The following is a 6,757-nucleotide window of genomic DNA, read 5'->3' as shown; positions in this document are numbered from 1 at the left end:
GGCTTCGCACACCACATCAACTATAGAGCACCTAAACGTAGACAGCTCCAATGCGCCTTAGTGCACCTCACCACCAATAGCTCTAGCTTTTAAATGTTTGATGCTGATCTTCTTTTTTTATATAAATAATAATAATAATAATAATAATCATTGGTAGCTAATGTTTTCTTTGTGCTTTTGTACTCTTGTTTTTCCCTTTTAACAGGCCGAAGCCACTAAGAAATTAGAAATGGAAGCATGGGAGGATTGGGCAAAGATTTACTAGAAATTCGGATCATGGCCTGATGCAAAAGCCTGTTTGGATAAAGCCAATGCGGTCAGATTTCATTCTCCTAACAATTGGCATGCAACAGGTCATGAAAATTTCCTTTTTGAGCTTGATGAGCTGTATCACCCTTTTATTCTCTAATCCAGTCGTTTTGAGCGTAGCAGTCTATGCCTGTTGATTTCTTACTCCCCATTTTTTAAAAATTTTCTACAGACACTCAAAAGAATATGGGCATTTCTTCTATACAGAGCCTAGATACCTAAAATCTAAAACTTTTATATTGTATCATACATAGATCCTCATCATCATCATCTAAGCCCATCCCAACAACTTGGGGTGTATTGTACATAAATATTTATTCTTAATTGAGAGATATGATCCTGGAATCTATGAATATGATCATTGCATTTGTTAGGATGCCCATATAGGGATATTCTGATATGGGGAATAGAATCCGTTTCCAATTTTTGCAGAATTTTTAATATTTATGTAGTCTTCGCATCAAGGCTTTTATATGGCATTTCGTTTATACTTGTGACCAAAAGCAAAAACAAAAATTCAGTTGACCCAATACCCCGAGATTCAGTTGAAACATATCCTTCAAGTATACTATTGAGCATTGACTACCAGTATTGGTATTGTATCAATTTGAGACTTGTATAGAAATCTATAATGGGTTTTGAGAACTCAAAACTCTATTTACAACTGGTACATAGGTTTGGTTGACGTCAAATGAAAATGGTATTACAGAGTTTCATGAGCATCTTAATGTTAAAGCTGTATGAAATACTTAATAGTAAAGGTTGATGTCATTCCAAGTTTGTTGGTAGGTCTGTCAATGGGTTAGGTTTGAGGTCAGGTCCTAGAGTACCTGTACCTGTACCTAGCCTATTAGGATTGAGGTCTTGTCGGGTCAAAACCGACCATTTCTAAATGGTTCTGAAAATTTGAATGTGGACTCATTGAAATAGGGTTGCACACTACAACAAAAACGAGGATTTGACGATAGCATGGAGGATTTTTACCGGCGCTAGGTAAAGCCGGCCGCCGGCAAAGTTCTTCTTCCTGTGGCCAACTCTCTCCCTCTCTCTCTGCCTCTCCCTCTCCCTCCCTACCTCCCTCTCTCTCTCTCTCTCTCTCTCTCTCTCTCTCTCTCTCTCTCTCTCAGCTAGTTGCAATATTTTCGTTTATCCTTCCTTTGATATAGGTACGCTATTGGATATTCCACTTTTGCATAAAGCCCTAGGCCTTGATGTCTCTTCATCTCCTTCCCATTCACTACATTTTGATGAAGCCTCGATCTGTGGCTGGGATTCCTAGAACCCAAATGCAAGGACTGATTTGAATGTGTGCAGATCTGTTCTCTGGATTTTGCAGCGATTTTGGGTAATGTAGTTGGGTTTTTTAAAATAACCATTTGTTCTCTTTTTCTCTGAATTTTTAGTTTTTGTTTTCTTTTGTTCTCTCTCTCTCTCTCTCTCTCTCTCTCTCTCTCTCTCTCTCTCTCTCTCTCTCTCTTGGTCTTATTTGGTTACAAAATTTGGGGCTTCTAATTCCCAATTGGAGGTTTGAATTGTTCTTTTCAGTTTTGCTGAATTTTTAATGTGTTTTTCAAGTCTCTTATCTGGTTTGAAATATGCACGTTAACCATTTGAAGAAATGCTTCAACCAAGACCCCTTTCAGTTCTTTTGAATATTTTAGCTAAGTTGTATATCAATCTTTTGCAGTATGCATGCCATTAGATACTATATTGGTAAATTGTACAAGTGTATGCATGTCTTTACTGGCTCAATCAGGGAATATCCCCTGTCCAATGTGACATGTGGATGCGATATCTGGTCATTCGTCTACTGCACCCCAACATTATATACCATGGGCTAATCCAGCCATCAGGTGGACCATTTTACATATGAAAGAAGAAATGGACAACTAGAAAATAAAAATTAAAAAAGGATTAATGCACCCCATTCAACATCCATATGCAGCCCAATCAATGCCCCCACCGACATCATTTTCAAACCACTGAGCATACTGATTGAAAACCCCCTGATGAATGGTCTAGATCTCATGCGACAATGTCCCTTTTGGGACCAGCTGGACATTGATTGGTGGACATAGAGAAGCAAAAGAGAGGTTAAAAAAGGGGGACCCACTTGGAACATTGGACTTTAAGTCGATAGTGAGTTGTATGGGAATGAGTTGGTTTCCATTATCTCTGGTGCAAAGGATTGCACGGGAATCGCCTAAGTTGGCGATTGTTAGGTAGTCCCCCTGCATGGATTAAAGGAAAGGTTATCTCTCTAATCTCTTAGTCTTATCTATTCAACATGTGAAGCTACAAATTATCAATGGCACATGTGTGAATCACACAATTCGGCCACTCCACCCATCAACCCAATTGTAGTACCCTAGATCAGCCTCTATGAACATGCAGTGGCTGAAGATCAAGCCAATCCACTCATCGATTGGACAGCACATATTCGAAATGGATGGACGGCTAGGAAAAGATGACCAATAACAATGGATATTCAAAGTGGTACCAAGTGGTTTCGTTTCTCAAACATATTTGGCCCACTTCATGAGAAGATTTATCCTATTTTCTTGGAAAGGAGATGCTCAATCTAGGGAGCATATTAGTTGTGGCCCTGACCGTGGGGTCAACCTTGATGTATGTATTGTTTGTCCATGCATACTGGTGTTCTTTGGTTTTTTATACCAGTAGCCCCCAACCCAACTACTCCATGGGCTTGTTTGGATTATGGCAAAGTTGTGTCACAACTAACAGTATATTTGCTATTGGAAAACAAATACTCTTTGCATCCTCTTGCATTTGTCAGGGTTTGATGCAATTACAAATTATTTATGTGATATGGCATGGTTCTAAAATACAGTGATTCGATTGGGAAAAAAATAATCAATGGACTTATTTTAGTGGTTTTATTAAAATGTTTTAGCATTCTTTCAAACTACAATTTCTTCTAATCATCAAAGTCTAGTTGCCAGGGGAGGATTTAGTTGTAGTCTCTGCCCTCTTTTGTTTCATCTCTTGCACATCTAATGGACTTGAGCTGATTTAAGGTTGGGAATTTACTTTTCTGGTTCCAAGTAGTTGAACAGCTCCAGGATTTGGTGTTTTCAACTAATTTGAGTTGATTTGTGGGGGTATTTGTGTTATATAATATTTTTGTTGCTCGGCCTAAATTAACAGGGTTTCAGTTCAGAATTGCATTCCACACAGGGACTTTGATTGATCTCGACGATTCAATCCCCATCTGACAACCTGTCCTTTTGTAATATCTTGCAAGTGGATGGCTAAAAGCCAAATATTGCCAATTGTCCACATACAACTGGAAAAGCCTATCCAGTTTATGATTGAGATTTTATTTTATTTTGCATGCGTGAGTCCATTATCTATGCACAATCAGCTTGTCAGATGAACAATCTGGATTTTTTTTCTTAATGGTTTATGAGGTATTAATTATAATTCAAGATTGGGTTTCTCTTTATGAATAATTTAGTATTGATCGGCTTGTTAGATTTGCCATGCTGAATTGGTAGATTTAATTAGTACAGTTTCTGGTTGATCGGCTGTGTTTGGGAAGAAGTGGTTTGGATGTTTTTGATGAATTTATAAAGGACAAGCTATTTATTTTGTTCTTCTTTTGTTTGAATCACAAGTTGTAAATTGTTTAAGCTGAAATCTGTTTATAGCAAAATTTCAAAATTCTAGCTGTTAGGCTGAAGTTCAGTTGCAGGTAAATGGAATCAGTTTTTTTTTTTTTTTTCGCGCCTATTTTGATTAGTGGGGGATCAGAAGGGGGTTTATGGAAGTGCACAACATGAACTGCCGTTTGGTGCAAAATGATTAAGGCCTCAAAAGCCCCTTTTGAGGGTGTGTCCAAATGGGCCCTTAGCATTCATAAAGGGGAAGTAGCCCTCTAGTTGCAGTTAAGTTTCTTTCAAATCTATCTTGAAAGAATTCATAACGGGTCCAAGCAGATACTGGTAAACTCGTATCCTATATTATTTTTTAACAAATTTGCTATTGTTGACTAGTTTCATTTTCTTTAAAAAAAAACCATCGTCTTGTATTGTTTATGAATGTGGATTGCATTTTTTGCTTATGAAGTAAATAGAAGGTTATCTCATTGGCATTTCAAAACTACTTCTTGATTCTGGGAACTAGCGTAATCATTCCATCAATGCTTTTTTTTAATTTTTTTCCATTAATGCTTGTTCTGACAATGAGAGGAACCAATGTAAGTTCAGTATTTGTTTTCTAATAGCAAATTCTAGAAGATCTTGAGTTCCCTCTTGCATGAAATGATGGCCAATAGCTATGCGCATCATTGTCTAACCATTGACAATAGTTCATGTTATTGCTCAGGTTTTTGTTGTTACTGGATTAAATTGGCAGTGCAGTGTGAATGACGAGTGGTTTGCTATTGGAGATTCTCTAATTATAACAGTCCTTGGTCAAGTGATTGATCTCCTTGACTAGAATATTATATAACTTTCTATACCATGAATGAACACAACTTTTAAGAATAGAGTGAGATTGTTGCATATATTAAGCTTTGATTACTTCATTGTGACTAGACAACAAATATATTCCATGCATCCATGATCTGGGTACTCAGGCTTTGATTTTGTGGTGCTGAATAGTGTCAGTGCCAAGCTTCTCAGCCTCTTGTGTGTGTTTCCAACAAGCATGGATTTGAATGAGAAGTGGCACCCAAAGTTTAAATTGATGTGCTGAATTAGTTTCTACTGTTAGTTACAAATTAGAAATGTTGAATGTGTGAGTTAGGAACAATAGTTCCATTTTATTGATTTAGTTTGAGTTGATGTATTGAATTAGTTTCTATTGTTTCAATGTTTTGATATGAATTCCTTTTGATGGTATTAGGTGCAAGAAATTCAAAATTTTGTATGTTCTTCTCAGATATTCAATGTCTCTCTCTCTTTCTCTCTCTCTCTCTCTCTCTCTCTCTCTCTCTCTCTCTTATGAATTAATGTTTTCATCGAAGAAAATAGTAACATATATTCTTGAACGATGTTTCACATTCATCCACTAATGTCCACAATGCCATCACCATGTTTCGAATGATCCAGACATGTCACATGTTCAAGTATATGTCTGGAAGCCAGCCATATGTCCATATGTGCCATTGTGCTGAATATGTATGGGAGACATAACTACCTAGGCATGTATCTAAATATCAATCACTAGGGATTTTTGTCCATATTTATTTTTGTTGTTGTTGATTTTGTCTCTTTTCTTAGTGTGATCCGGGTGAAATTCTGATATTGTGGTTTGCTAACATCAGTGCTAGGATGGAGTTAATAAAAGTGACATACAAAAGATTAGGTGAAATTCTGATGTTGTGGTTTGCTAAGGTTTCTTTTGATGCACTAGGTGGCATCTGTTGTTGAATTTCAATTGTCCCTTAGAACTCTGTTTTGATTACATGCCCTGCCCTTTTCCCTGTGAAATTCTGATTGTTGATATTGTGGACCTCAACTTTGAGGGTGAAAGATATTTGGCACTAAGCCTTAAGAAGGATTCCAAACATGTGGGGCCCGTAGTTTGTCAATTCAGATTATTGATATGATGATTTTGTCATGGAGGAGAAATTCCCCAAATGGAAGATTCCAAACCTTCCATCTTTGGCCTATTTCCCATTGAATTTGCATGCCAAGTCTGATGGCATGTGTGATTGCAAGTATATTCTTTTTGCAGACTTTCTTCTGAACTTCATTAACCATATTACATGAGAGAATCTCCAAACGACCAAGAACACATCAGTTGATTCACTGTCTCTTTTGCAGAGTTGTGAATTTTGTATCAATGTTTTATATAAACACATCAGCAGTTCTTATGTTGTTGTGGTTTTTTTTTTTTTGTCCAGCATGAACATGCATCTGACATCTTTTATTAGTGTTTTTTTTTTTTTTACCAATGGTTCCCTGGAAGCATTTGATGGGGAGTTGGCTTTCCCTTTCACCAATGGAATGTCTGTGAACCTGAATTTTCAAAGGTTTTCTCCAATATTCCTTTCTCCAATTAAAAGATGATTTCACCTCTATCATCTATCTATTAAAATGCAGAGACTTCAAAATCATCTGTTATATGTATTTCCTAATCATTTATCTGACTTAGTTGTATGCCACCGATGCAATTTCTAGGTGCCTTTGCATCATCAACCATGTTCTTGCCAGAGTATCAAGCTTTGGATTGTGATCATGTTTCTGTTCTTGCTGATTTTGTGAGTAGATAATGGGTCTGAACCCTCCTTTCGGAGTCAAAGCAGGCCTCTCAAACAAGTTCATAGACAAGGCTCTCGAGTTCAAACCAAAGCTTCTCATTCTTATCGTTCCAAAAGAAACAGAAAGGTAATGCCTTTGGCAAGGTTTTATTATTCTATATGCATGTAGACCCGAAAATCAGGCATTCATCAGGTGGGCCACACATTTATGTTGGATGT

This window comes from Magnolia sinica, chromosome 16 (assembly GCF_029962835.1).
Source record: "Magnolia sinica isolate HGM2019 chromosome 16, MsV1, whole genome shotgun sequence".
In the NCBI taxonomy this organism is placed as follows: Eukaryota; Viridiplantae; Streptophyta; class Magnoliopsida; order Magnoliales; family Magnoliaceae; genus Magnolia; species Magnolia sinica.
This window is presented reverse-complemented; position numbering follows the sequence as displayed.